We start from the raw sequence: 12,702 nt of genomic DNA, 5'->3' as shown, positions 1-12,702 counted from the left end.
GTTAGTACTGTATGCATTCTGAAGATTTCTTATTGACACCTGGAGATTTTCCTATTACAGATGAGAAAGCAAATAAAAAATGGCAATTTTTAGGAGTCAAACAGATGCTAAAATGTAATTCTCCATTTAAAAAACTGAAGATAGATCAATTTTGTTTTTAAAATGTAACAACATGATAAAATTACATTTTTGAAAGTTCACATTTCTTCAAATGGAAAATATACTAAAAGTGATTCCTTTAGCAGTTTCAATTTTAGTTTAAAAAGAAAAAGAAATTTTTTGAAGTTCAGCTGTGGAGATGATAATGTTGATTTATCCCTTATAGAGTAAATGGATGAATTGTGGAAATCCAATGCAATGTTTCAACTTTGATGGGTATGAATTCTAGAAAATACAGGTCTAACCTATATTTATATTTACCTTATTCACTGTTCTTATATGGTCAAATATTTCTACTTGTGCAAGGAAAGCAGGTGTTTGGCTGTGTATAAGGAAACAGCGTATGCATATCCTTCCAAGATCAGTTTTCACATGAAGTCAATACATTTTAGTATCGGAGTTGAAGATTGATACATTCTTGCTAGCAGATTTGGGGACTGCACATTCAAGGTATGTTCAGCTCCACTAGCAAGGAGCTTGCCAGCTGCAACAGCATGGCAGAAAGACCATTAGTTTGCATATGTGATATAATGAAGAATCTAAATCTTTGAATCTAAAAAGCCAGTACTTGTGTTGCCATTTCAGAGCATTTTTTCACACAGAGGATCTGCAGCAAAATTAACTCATAGCAAGAAGCTAATTCTAGTTTGACTCACCCACTCCCGTCCACAGATGCTCAGCAGAAGGATTATCTGAAGGTCTGCTGGAAGTTCAAAGTCTGATCCAAAGCCCATTAAACCATCAGTCCTTTGGGCCCCTAAATGAGAATGAATCATCCACCCTGCAGCATTTTCACACTTACAAGTTTGCTCAATTGATATTAACTGATCAAGACAAGTAGCCAAATATTTATCACACATTGCCCTACCCAGCCTTGACGCCTGGTTCAATAATATGTCTGTGCTGTATAACAAAAACACTGAAGCATGAGAAGTTATTTGAATTCAGGTTTCTGGTAGCTCTTAGTTAAACATTTGGCAACTGTTATTATAGAACCTGACAAGACGTCACTCTTGACAATGAAGAGAGAAAACCTGGGGTTCTACACAAGCACCTGTTTAAAACAATGACAACAAACATTGTAACCACACATTTAAGCGGTTGCAACAAAGACTGACTTGGTAATTAAAAGAACTTTCTCAATTCAACAAATTATATCACTTTGAGCTTCGGTGTCATCTGTTAAAATTCCTCAGAGGGACATTTTTAATAGGGAATTTTAGTGCTTTTAATAAATGGCAAAGCTGGCTACACAGGAGACCAAAGTACAAGACCAGCACAAGCTGTATCAGAGCTGGCCCCTCTCAAGCCCTGCTCTCTCTTGACCAGGGCAGACAGATGACCATTAGAGATGAGAGCTTACACGCCTATCCCGCTCTTGGTCTTTCTGTCTGCTGACATTGCCAGAGGGTCGTTTTCAGATAGAGACAAGGGTGCATCACTAATGCATAAACATGTCAAAACTAGACTGCTTAAAACTCTGTTTTATTACACTGGAGCTTGCAGCAGTGATCTGGAATGAGTGATGAGTCTGGGTTTTGGGTTTGAAGATGGCCAAGTTTTCATTAATTTACATCATTTTTGGCCTTGACCACTCACTGTTATGTTTTTTAATTTTTTTTTGCTGGCACAGTTCTGATTGGTCTCCATCCAACTACCCATCCCAAATTGTGTTTACCTCATACTTTTCAAGAGAGGTTTTATTAGCATTGTCTAGTAGTGAGAAAGGAAAGCTCGAAGAGCCCAATTTAGTTTTTAGTCAGAGAATGCCATGCCACTGATGTATTAAAAACAACCATAGTAGGTCCTTGGAACAAAAACCGAGGAAAATAAGAAATAAAGGTGATAAAATAAGAAATGAGAGAGGAGATTCTTCCACAATTAATAGAATACAGGACTCACTACTAATCTAAATCCAGTTCAAATAGCGTTCTAGATGAATTTATTCTACGTATACAACATTTTTTCACTATCAGCTGTTCTCTCACGTCTTTATAAAAATGTTTCCTGTCACAGATCTATCTTACTCCATGTCCTATACAAAACACTTGCCCATTCTAGGTGCTGAACAGATAATGAAGTCATTATTATAGTTTCTGGTCCACTCTGTCGTAGAGTTACCCAGTTTATTTAGCACAAAAGTGGCTTGTGGACATAGATGCCACATTCTTGCAACCCTTCCTGACTGTCTGTATTTTTGACAATGAAGTGCACAAGCCACATTTCTGTTGGTGCCTCTGTATGCTGCCTAAGTGCATGCTATCTACCCAGGCAAATAATTATGCAGACCCTCCAATAAACAGTATCCAACAAAGATACCTGTTCATGTCCCCAGGCTGGATGGCCGTGCTCACTGGTCAGTTCATAGTTTAGGGTCCTATTCTGTCAATCTTTTTCAAAGGTATTTTTACAGTGATGTGTTCCTAATGCTTTCCCCACCGTTCTAGTCTGAACCCTATTTTATAAGGAAATGTTGTCTTGTCACAGAACAGATCCATTTTTTTTCCAGAGTACTTAAAAAATGTCTATGCTGTGTAATAAAACCCAGACAGAAAGCCCAGCTATGGAAGAAAATGGGAAAAAGGGATCCCAGAAACCCTATTATTATAGGGTATTGGTATACTACCAATCTACTACATTGGCACATGTAGTTTGATGTTTAACGTCAAAACAAAACTGAATGGACTCATTTTCACTTGTGAATGTCAAGATTTATATATTAGACTATATAGAAATAGTCTGTGGGAAAAAAAAAAAAAAAAAAAAACTACAATGATATTTAAATTTTTGGATTAAAAATAATAATATATCTATTTTTTAACGGCTGATATGCAGAAGCTTCCCAAAAGAAAATCTAATTTTCAGTTTGTTCTAATCTCAAAGCTTACAATTAAATCTCAAGAGATTTCTATCTGGTGTAAAAGTCTCCACAGTGTCTACTACAGGATCATATATTGATGTTTTTTTTACTGGCTATAAGAATTAAAAATAGCTGACAAATTGAAATGGCTTCATAACAAAAACATTTTATATCTCTGCAGGTTGAGAACATGATTGAAGAAAGCAAGTAAATGTATTTAGAATTTCAATTGATGTTCAGGGGAAAAAAAATAAGCATTTAAGTATGTGCTTAGCTTTCAGCAGGACAAAGCATGAGCTTTAAGTTAAATTTGGTTAATATGCTTTCCTGAACACAGATAATTTTCTGCATCAGGTTGTTAATGAGCAAATGGTAAGTGATACATTTTTTCCTTGCTACAAGTACAAATGTATCATGATAATTTCAGACTAGCAAGTAATAAAACTATATTGTGAGAAATACCTTACTAAGAAAATCTACTTTGAAATGTTATATAAAAATAACAGATTGTTCTGCATTTGATTTCTCCAAATGATCTCATTTAAATGTAAATTTTAACTAAGTTATGCTTCCCTTGGTGGTATTACTGTTTAAACTAATTGCTGGCTGTTAGAACTCAAAATCATGTGTGTATGCAGCTGTGAATAATGAATTTCTATCATCTTGCTAAAGAGCACAGGTTTTTCTTTCTTGATATCTCTTTGTCTTCATGGTATCTATCAGAACTAGTTTTTACACAGAATGAAATTAAAGAACCATCTAAGAAACATTAAAAATAGGTTTTGGAAGAGCTTAGGTGTATCTCTTCTGAGGGCAACATTGGTAAACTTGCGAAATTTGTCTTAAGAGTCATGTTAAAATCATTTACTTAGCAGAAAATGAACTCTAAGAAATATTTGCTGTCTTGTTTTTATTTTTTTTTCTTAGAGATAATCAATTTGGTTTTGACATAATTTACAATACAGGGAGCAGAGTCATCTTCACAGATTGCAGATAAATGGTATTACTATATATCTCATGATGGTGGGAATTTCACAGATATGCAGTGAAATGTTCACGGCCTTAACAGATCAGTCCTTAGGTCTGTTTGTGCCTTTCAGGTGTGACCAAGTGCAAAGACCAAGATTTGCCCCAGACAAACACAAGTGTAAGTCCATTTCCTTTTGTGGCTTTTGCAGAACTGTTCATAGTCAGACAAGTGTGCAGTCATTCAGCATCAGATCCAGATTTGCCTGCTCACTGCATACCAATGCATGAGATTAACTGGATGCCTGGTGTGCTGTGAAAGGAGAGAGCACAAATACACATGGTGCAAAATGTGTCCTCTAGATAGGTGTCCTCTCTCTTTATTTTGTTTTGTTTTGTTTTGTTCCCATAGTACAGTGATTTCTTTCCAAAAGAGAACAGCATCTATTACCAGGAAGTATAGCTTACGTTATGGGATGCATGTGCATAGTAAGCGTAGACCCACTCTTGGGATCCCAGGTATAACCCTTCAGCCATTCTTATCCAAAACCACACTGCTGTGCAGGCTGACCTTGGAAGCTCTGCCAAACATCTGGACATGAGTTTGGTTTCCCTTTTTCTGCCTTATAGTCCTTCCCTTTATAATGTGTATCTGAAACCTACCTTGATCTTCTACTGATCTGGGTTACAAAATCTGCCAGCACTCCTCTTGGCTCTTCTTCTCTCTACTGGTTATTAGTAAAAACATCAGGAAAGAGAAGCTGTTGGTCCATCACTAATTTCTAAAAGGATTTTAATGTTGTGCCTGAGAAAGAAAAAAAGAATTATAATCAATTGATATGATATTGGAATGACATATGATACAGGCAGCGAGTGGCAATGATATAATCTCTTTTAAATTTTTTGATTTCACAATATGGGTGACCTTGGAGATTTTTGATCTGCATTCCAATAGTATATTTGCAAAATGCAGAAAATATTTCCTAATAGGATTGTTTTAAGTGTAAAATTCAACCTTGTAAGATTTATGGTGTCCATTTTCTCCATTTTCTGACCCCTCCCCCCTCAAAAAAAAAAAAAAAAAAAAAAAAAAAGAGAGAGAGAGAGAGAGAGAGAGAAAGAAAGAAAGAAAGAAAGAAAGAAAGAAAGAAAGAAAGAAAGAAAGAAAGAAAGAAAAAGAAAGAAAGAAAGAGACATAGAAAAAAAAGAAAAGTGTAAATTCTGACTATTTGTGAGACTATCACTTTGCAAAAAACTTGTCACTTGAAAAAACAGATGAATGAACTGGAACCCGATGTACAATTTGCATGTATTATTTAAAAGCCAGACTACTTAAAAGCACAGCCTTCCTTTACGAAACTCCTGCCAGCAAAGCTGAAGTGTTTTACTTTGTCCAGTTTCCATTTTTCTGCCAAAGCTACAAAATAAATTAATTCATTTCTCATGCTGCCACTTTGCTTTAAATTAAGTTTCCACATATTCATTTAACTTAAAATACAAGCTGATGATGATAAGTTTAGCTCAGAGGTGGAAGCTTTAATGATATAGGAAACTAGTAACTGGGCAGAATCTTTCAACTTGGATTACTGGTTCAAACCCAATCAAACTAACCTCTTAAAGGCTGGTTATGACATTCATTGACACCCTGCACCTCATTCCTTGAACAGGAAACCACTTACTGGCAGACATGCTGGCAATCTAAGCAGAACAAGTTGAGATTTAAGAGGTTTGGAAACTGAATCTTTTCCAAGTGTCGAAGAGCGCAGAAGGTCCTGCTGCTGCTCAGATGATGGGCTCGGCTCCCAGGCTAGAGTCACTGGGAGTACTTCCACTTCCCACACGAGCTTGGGTTCACAAGTAAAAGCTGAATTTCAGCTTCTCACAGCAGTTGGTCTGGGAATACTAACAAAAGTAATGTCATTTCTTTATTGCTGCGGTTCGTTAGCTGGCTGTAAGTGTGTTTAAGACTCCTTCACATAGTGCTAGAAAACTCCTAATGTAGTAAAGACAGGGGCCCTCCCTCAAACAGTATAAGTTTTATGGTTGCCAAACATATATAGATAGCTTGATTATGCTTCAGTAGTTACCAGGTCACCATATAGCAAACTTAAAGAACTGCACTCTTTTTTTATGTCAGTGTTTCCCCACTTGTAAAGTGTAAAGGAAAATGCAGATTTCTCAGAGTTAACACTGGAACATGAACTGTGATTATCGCAATCAATAAAGTTAAATTTGATTTAAAGAATAAGGCTGCTCAAAACAAATAAGAACACTTCAGTACTGCTACATTTCTCTGTTTTCTAGTCTTCTAAAACTAATGGAAATGACATGAAAATATATCAGAAATATATAATAAGAGCTTGAAAATGAATCAGGAAACATAAAACTACAGTTCTGACCACAGCATTATATTTTCCACATTGCATAATGTTGCTGCTGCATAGCTTAAATTACTCATATAAAATCAGGGTTAAGGCAACTTATATTGAAATCTTATTAATGTTAACTTCAAAGGTTCCTATTGACTTGAGTGGCTTGGGACAGACCTAAAAGAGATTTTATTTTATTTATTCTTGATCTTAGCATTGTCACTTTGCGGTATTGTCTCCACTGGACTACATTTATCAGTAGAGTCAATAATTGTTATATTTTAGAATAAGAAAAGAGTGCAGAAAATCTGTTGATTTGAATGAGAAACCATTATGCAGGACCTGCAGCAAGGAAACTGTAAACCTCAATACCTCCTTTTGAAGAGTTGCTTAAACACCCTCCATAAATTGTAGCTGAATATCTTTTATGTTTGTTTTTGTGGATTGCCTGTGCAGCTATGGAACATTAGTTAAATAGAACCAATATAGATATATTATTTTGTATTATTGAAGGCAATTTTCTTTAATTAGCATAATAAGAGGAAAATTACATATCTTACTAAGGGCCACTTGTGTCATTTCCCTGTACACACAGATCTTTCCAGCTGATTGTTTTCAATCAACCTATAAAGCACTATGAACAAAACTGCTCAAGTGTAGCAGTCTTACTTTCAGCATTATTCATTTTATACATGACATATTTTCAAACATGGTTTCTGAGACTCAAACCACATGAAAAGATTTCTTTTGACTCTTTCAAAAAGTTTGTGGTCTGTTTGCTTGCAGTCATCATGGAAAGACTTACTCAACAACTGCATGTTTTTAGTGTATTTTGTTTCCTTTTCCTTCTTGTGAGTGAAGATGAAAGAAGAACCTAATTACTGTAGGATTAAACTTCTTTATATGAAGGACATTTTGCTGTGACTTTGAACATTAATATCACTAGAAAACACAGAGACAATAATTCTCATTTACCATACAGGTTCAGATGATGCAATGTGCTGAATTAAAGAATGTAAAACTATAATTATATACATATGGCTTGTCAGAAAGTAAAAGGAATGTCATAATAGCTGCTAATTAACTTTTACAGGCATGAGCAAAGTTGGTTATGTATTTTGAATTAGGAGAAGGTGAAAAACAGTATTTCATCTGAGCTGTGAAAAATAGTCATATGGGCACTTTTCCCCAGATAAACCTGTATCTGTAACTTGGCATGTCAGTAATGATTAGTGGTCATGTTCTTTGATGCACTGTAACACACCAGTTTGTCAAATAATGGAGGGTGAGTAGCAGTTACAGAATCATAGCTCTGAACTTTTTAAAAAATGTGTTGTCATATATTCACTTTAAAAGTAAATCTAAAGATCTGTCAATAAAAAATTAATGTTGGCAGTATGGTCTTTCATTTATTATGAAATTTTTTAGTTTTCAAGAGGAAAAAAAATAAATAAATATGAGAAAGGGAGCAATTTAAAGGAAAAAAAAAAAAAAAAAAAGCCACCAATTATTAAAACACACCAGAAGTTGTAAAGTTTTGTATGAATACTTTCAGCTTATCAAAAATGTATTAAAAAAAAAAAAAAAAAAAATTCCCATGTGCATAGTTCCTTTTTTTCTGTGTAGTTGAAAGTAAATTAAATTTCTCAAACGGCTACAGCAGAAAACAAAGAAACTTCTGACGTGTTTTTTTTTTAATACATATCCACAGTTGAGCAGCCATGACTCACAAGCTTACCATAGTAGAAAATAAGGACATCCACACTAAGACAAGTAGCTATGTAACTCTATATTTGGCTAAAAATTCTCATATAGATAAGCCCTAATTACTTGTCAAGAGCCACACTGATATTTTATCCATAGCAAGCAACACCCAGCTTCACCAGAAATCTTATGAAGACACTGGAGGAATGTTGACCAAAACCAAAAATACAAAAATGTCTCTTGCAATATGAATTCAATCAAATTCCATATGTACCAGTCTGCTTTCTTTTTGAGGAATTTAAATTTAAAGAAAACTGAAAGTCCTATCTGTGTCAGAAGACATTGCCCTGTGCTTCAGGGCAAAATCCTGATTTTTATTTTAAAATGACCCTCCTATAAAAATCCAGACTATCATTTATATATATATATTTGATCCAGCCAAACTTCCAATACAAGATTTTTTTGCAGTTGAGTGTTTTATTTTTTTATTCAAATAATGTTTTTAAATTCTATTTAGATTTTGGATCCTCAATGCCTTTGCATGAAGAGATCACTCATTGAAATTGTGATCACCTAATTTTCCACATTACAAGCAAATCAGTTCTCTTCGTGGCATAAGAACATGCAGGATTCATCACAGCTTTGCCTTGTAACAAAATATTCATGACATAAAGCCCAGCATATGTATCAACCATATTGCTTATGTGCCCATAATTCTGAGATATGATGTTTACATTGCAGTTCATAGGCCTTTGAGCCAAACCTTTCTGTTATTCATTACCTGGCTTTCCATTCCGTTCAGTACATGTGCAAGATTTTAGCAATCAAAGTGACATGTTATTTTCTTTTTATAATAACCAGTATCAACATCCCCCTCCAAGATGCATCCTTCCCAAGTAAGACTTGCAAGGAACAAATAAATACTACTTAAACTAGCGTTTATTTTGCAATGACCACAGGCAAGGTCACAGGGAGTTTGAATGAAACCATTTTTCCATACTTGTGCAAATTCAGTGCCCATGCTTTTCTGAGCAAATCAAACCCAAACTGCTTTTGCCTAGAGTTTTTAAACGTGAATTATACACAGAAAGCTTCTCTGGCTTTGATTCTCCACTTGGATTACCTGCAATTGCTTGCAAGTACTTAGATGCAAATAAGCACCAATTTCCTTTCAAGATCAAAGATTTATTAGATGTCAGATTTTATCTCTGACAATCAGAACGCTGTATGCATAAGCCTATTGCTGTAGGTTCTTACATTCAGATTCCCATGTTCCTTGTGTTAAACAGAAAGTAGGTTGTTGCCACATAGTAAGTGAATGAGCATAACAGTATAAGAAATCTATAATTCTCTCTTGAGGGTTCAACAAGGGACGTAGGGAAAAAGATTGGATTAATTCTCCTGGAACAGTGTGGTTGGTCATTATTCTTTATGTGGATCAATATGAATCGAGTCTGGGCTATTCTAAAATGTACTGTTACTTTCCAGAAGGCAGTGAGCTATTTTGGTGGTGTACTCAAACCATAATAGTTACATTTGTCAGATTATCCATTATACCTCACATCTCCATAAAAATTCTCAGTGCTCAGACATGCTGTTGAAATCATCTTAACTACTTTTGCTTGGAGGTGAGATGATGTAGTTAGACCTATTTTGGGTGATATTTTAATGATAACAGAATCAACCATTCTTAAATAATAATAATAATAATAATAATAATAATAATAATAATAATAATAATAATAATAATAATAATAATAATAATAAAAATCTGAGGACAATTTGGTCATAATTATCCTTAATCATTTGGGCTATTTTAAAAATTCTCTTACCATCTAATCTGAGAACAATAGAATACTGCAGGATTAGACATTCAAACATCAGATGCTTCTTTACTATTACTATCAAAGGTTTTTCTCTTCTAATTACGAAGCTTGCTTTCTTAGCACCAGAATACTCAGTGCTCATACGTATATACTCAGGATGCATCCAGCTGTATTCCCAGCTGTCCACTGGGAATAAGTTTAACAGTGGTTTAGATCTCTACCAGTCAGATCCTGTAAAGGGCTGAACAACTTCTGGAACTGTCAAGTTCTTTCTTTTAAGGACTAGATTTATTTTTTTTTTTTTTATAAGTGTAAACTCTTACTGAAATAAGAAGGAAGACTTCCGTGGATCTATGATAATTTAAACCAGCTAATATTTTACCCTAGCTTTCAAAATTTCAGAAGTTGAGATCTTTCAGCAACATGTTACAGGTTGGAGCCATGAGCAATAAAAGTTAAAAATCCCTTTATGACCTCTACTATGTGCTGAGAATGTATATTTAAAAAAGTGTTTAGAACTGCATAATGTATGCTGTGCAAACGTCCTTCCTGCTTTTGACATTGGCACCGATTGTCTCAACCCATTGCAGAATGTTTCCTGCTTATAGCTAACTTCATTTTCATTTATCTTCACTGAATCTAATGATAGCAGGTAAAATGTGCAGTCATTTGGACCAAAGCAGTGTGCTTCTATGCATTCCCAGTAAATGGTGTCAGGGAATGAAACAAGGATGTCCAGAAGCAAAGGAGAACTGCAAGAAAGACATAGAGGGCACAGAAAAGTCAGCTTTTTGAAGGGAATGTGCAAGATTATTGCAGTAACCTTTATATGAAGATAAAGCATTTGACCTTTATCTTCACTGCAGCATTTAAAGGATAGGTGAAATGTTTTGTTTTGTTTTGTGTTTTTTATTTTATTGTATTTAAAAGGCAAGAAACAAAATGTGTAAAAAAGCAGTTATTTTCAGTGCTAACTGTACCAAGAAAGTAAAACCTATTTTCTTACACAATGTTTAGTAGTCACTGCTGCTCAGTAGATGTCAGTCAAAAGGAGTGAAAAGAGTTGTGAACAGTGACTAAAAATCCCTTCTTCTCTCATTTGTTCAGATTTCAGCCTCTTTTCTCTTGAGATGTCATAATTTCATTGTATCTCCAGTTACCATAGAGTCTTTCAGGATGGACAAGAGATGAATGCACATAAAAGAACAAATGACTAAACGAATGAAAGAAAAAAAAAAAAAGACATTCTTTTTTCTTTTTTTCAAGATCAGTATTAAATGATATCTTTGTTCCTGCAAAAATAAATGCAGTGGATTAAATTAAAGCAATGCTGACATTGTGACATGAAAATACAAGGTCGTTATTCATTTATTATACCCTACTGAGTCATAGAAGTTACGGAAACGTGCACAGTCTCACAGCATATTACCTAAGGTCCTTGATCCTGCTAACATGCACTTTAAACACGGAAGTCATTCCGTGTAACCATAGTAGAAAAACTGACATGCTAACTAAAGCAGCTGCATAAACTTTTGTGGGATGGAAACCCAGACGCATGGCAGCTAATATGAACACAGAAACTAATCTGAGTTTCCATATATTAGCCATGCAGAAATAAATATTAAGTTTATTTCTACTGGAAATGGCAGCTTAATTTCCCTTTATGGATATCATCACACAACAGGAATACAAGGAGATTAAAGTAATATATTAAATTGGCTAACGCAAACCCTTTAAATCATAGAAATTCTATGCCGCATAGAAATAATGCTGCCTAAAGGTAATGTAACACACTTCTTCAAGGTATTTGCATTGAATCAACAGGGTGTGCAAACATATAGTATCCCTGTGAACCAGGTCAGTTAGTTAAGTGACTGAATGTGGATTTGGGATTTGGATTTTCAAATAAAGCTGAAGGAGTTAGACCATTCCTCTGCCACTCTCTCTTCAAAACTAAGTGAATAAATGATTTAAATGCCCAATTTTTATTGTCTTTTCCTTTGATTTATCAAAAATCATAGCCTAGTGCTGAAATCCTGGTCCCACTGAAGTCATCTACAAGCCACCCATTTGATTTCGACAATGCCAGGATTGCATCTGGGCCACCTTACTTTCCCCACTCCAGAATGAGCATTCTCTACATGAGAACTGTTTCTGCTCCCATTAATGATTTTATTTAGAGCCAGATCAAGACACAGGAGATTAGCTTGACTTCAATCCAGCTTAAGATGAATGACCTTTAAGGGGAACAATCACATGGTGAAAATAAGACCTGGATAAAACAACCCCAATAAAAAGCACAGATTTCTGCACGGGGTTTTTATTATGCTTCCAATAGGCAGAAGCCAGTATTGCTGATCTGTGCTGCCACCCTGTGTCACTCAGCACTCTGCCTGCCTCTTGATTGCAGTTGCTAATGGAGTATTTTCCATACAGTTCAAAATCACTTACAGTATCGTCTCCTTTTCCCTTTCTTTGGTATTGAACTTCTCCCACAGCAAACATCCCACACTAAATTTCCATTCAGTCAGTGGGATTTATATTCCAGATGGAAGCATTTGTCATCAGTTTGGTTCAAAACACACGTGTGCATTAATAGTTAAATAAATTAAATAAATAAATAAATAAAAAGCTTTCATCGTACCAAAGTCAAACTGATATTTATTTACCGCTAGGGATAGACATTGTCGCATGATAATTGTCAAATAGGTTATGCCCTGATTTAATAGAAAAACCACAACTGAAAATGATGGATAATGTTTTCATTATGTTTATTGCAAGGCATTGCTTAATCATACTTATAGTTCATGATGGGGAA

Source organism: Aythya ferina (genome assembly GCF_964211825.1).
Source record: "Aythya ferina genome assembly, chromosome: 2".
Taxonomy (NCBI): Eukaryota; Metazoa; Chordata; class Aves; order Anseriformes; family Anatidae; genus Aythya; species Aythya ferina.
The sequence above is the reverse complement of the archived record's forward strand: the minus strand, read 5'-3'. Positions refer to the sequence as shown.